Source organism: Schistocerca piceifrons, unplaced genomic scaffold (assembly GCF_021461385.2).
Source record: "Schistocerca piceifrons isolate TAMUIC-IGC-003096 unplaced genomic scaffold, iqSchPice1.1 HiC_scaffold_26, whole genome shotgun sequence".
NCBI classification, from domain to species: Eukaryota; Metazoa; Arthropoda; class Insecta; order Orthoptera; family Acrididae; genus Schistocerca; species Schistocerca piceifrons.
The window spans coordinates 2,501-4,744 of NW_025728472.1; the positions used below are offsets into that span (position 1 = coordinate 2,501).

Sequence of the window (2,244 nt, forward strand, 5' to 3'; positions counted from 1 at the left end):
CAGCACGAAGGATGTCACGCGACTAGTTAGCAGGCTAGAGTCTCGTTCGTTATCGGAATTAACCAGACAAATCGCTCCACCAACTAAGAACGGCCATGCACCACCACCCACCGAATCAAGAAAGAGCTATCAATCTGTCAATCCTTCCGGTGTCCGGGCCTGGTGAGGTTTCCCGTGTTGAGTCAAATTAAGCCGCAGGCTCCACTCCTGGTGGTGCCCTTCCGTCAATTCCTTTAAGTTTCAGCTTTGCAACCATACTTCCCCCGGAACCCAAAAGCTTTGGTTTCCCGGAGGCTGCCCGCCGAGTCATCGGAGGAACTGCGGCGGATCGCTGGCTGCATCGTTTATGGTTAGAACTAGGGCGGTATCTGATCGCCTTCGAACCTCTAACTTTCGTTCTTGATTAATGAAAACATACTTGGCAAATGCTTTCGCTTCTGTTCGTCTTGCGACGATCCAAGAATTTCACCTCTAACGTCGCAATACGAATGCCCCCGCCTGTCCCTATTAATCATTACCTCGGGTTCCGAAAACCAACAAAATAGAACCGAGGTCCTATTCCATTATTCCATGCACACAGTATTCAGGCGGGCTTGCCTGCTTTAAGCACTCTAATTTGTTCAAAGTAAACGTGCCGGCCCACCGAGACACTCAATAAAGAGCACCCTGGTAGGATTTCAACGGGGTCCGCCTCGGGACGCACGAGCACGCACGAGGCGGTCGCACGCCTTCAGCTCGCCCCACCGGCAGGACGTCCCACGATACATGCCAGTTAAACACCGACGGGCGGTGAACCAACAGCGTGGACACAAATCCAACTACGAGCTTTTTAACCGCAACAACTTTAATATACGCTATTGGAGCTGGAATTACCGCGGCTGCTGGCACCAGACTTGCCCTCCAATAGATACTCGTTAAAGGATTTAAAGTGTACTCATTCCGATTACGGGGCCTCGGATGAGTCCCGTATCGTTATTTTTCGTCACTACCTCCCCGTGCCGGGAGTGGGTAATTTGCGCGCCTGCTGCCTTCCTTGGATGTGGTAGCCGTTTCTCAGGCTCCCTCTCCGGAATCGAACCCTGATTCCCCGTTACCCGTTACAACCATGGTAGGCGCAGAACCTACCATCGACAGTTGATAAGGCAGACATTTGAAAGATGCGTCGCCGGTACGAGGACCGTGCGATCAGCCCAAAGTTATTCAGAGTCACCAAGGCAAACGGACCGGACGAGCCGACCGATTGGTTTTGATCTAATAAAAGCGTCCCTTCCATCTCTGGTCGGGACTCTGTTTGCATGTATTAGCTCTAGAATTACCACAGTTATCCAAGTAACGTGGGTACGATCTAAGGAACCATAACTGATTTAATGAGCCATTCGCGGTTTCACCTTAATGCGGCTTGTACTGAGACATGCATGGCTTAATCTTTGAGACAAGCATATGACTACTGGCAGGATCAACCAGGGAGCTGCGTCAACTAGAGCTGAGCAGCCGGCCGCCCGGGAGTGTGTCCCGGGGGCCCGCGCGAACACGCAAGCGTCCGCTCAATCATTCTGCAAACAGGAGGAGGCTGAGCTCCCCTGCACAATACACCTCGAAACCCTCTCAGGTCCCGGCGGCGCGCAGCGCCGTCCCAAGTACTTGGTCGGGTTCGAGAGAGGCGCAATCGCCCGGAGTTAGGCGAGTAGACGCTTTCGGTGCGACCACCCGTGCTCCCAACTGAGCTTGCCGCTGCCGACAGAGGCCCGGGAGCGTGCTGTCGTGGCATTGCCGGCGGGAGACAACACGCGCCACCTACGGTGACCGGCAGCTCCAACGCCAGCGCCACAGAAGGACAAAAGCCCCACTTGGGTGCCGAAGCGAACTCTCCCAGCACAGCGCACGCGCCAACACATCCGCACAGCTGCGATACAAACCACCAGCGAGAACCGCTGGGGCGACCGAGCAGCAGACGGCGTCGCGGCGCCGAGCGCCGGGCGGCGGCGCATCCTCAACGCACACAGTCCTCAATCGGACCAGCACACTGAAGATGTCCACCGCGCTTCGCACCGGGCCCGCGAGGACCTACTTTGGCCGCACGGCGCCGCGCGCAGGGTGCGCCGGCGCGCAGCTGCGACGCCTGCCGCGTCCGTCGGCCGGCGCGCCTGCCACTGGCCGCCCCCACCAGCCGGCTGTAGCGCGTGCGCCCACGCACCGCGCGGCCAGCACGCCGGGAGGCGCCCCCTCACCGGCCGGGGACGGTCC

The 2,244-nt window shown here is 57.8% G+C and overlaps 1 non-coding gene across 1 annotated transcript in view; it reads right to left on the reverse strand.

Moving 5' to 3' along the window:
• LOC124743734 overlaps positions 1-1,467 on the reverse strand; it is a 1,907-nt gene extending 440 nt beyond the window's left edge. Inside the window, exon 1 of the ribosomal RNA XR_007010524.1 lies at positions 1-1,467. This exon is cut by the window's left edge and continues 440 nt beyond it. This is a non-coding gene — a ribosomal RNA (small subunit ribosomal RNA).
• Positions 1,468-2,244: the final 777 nt, after the last annotated feature.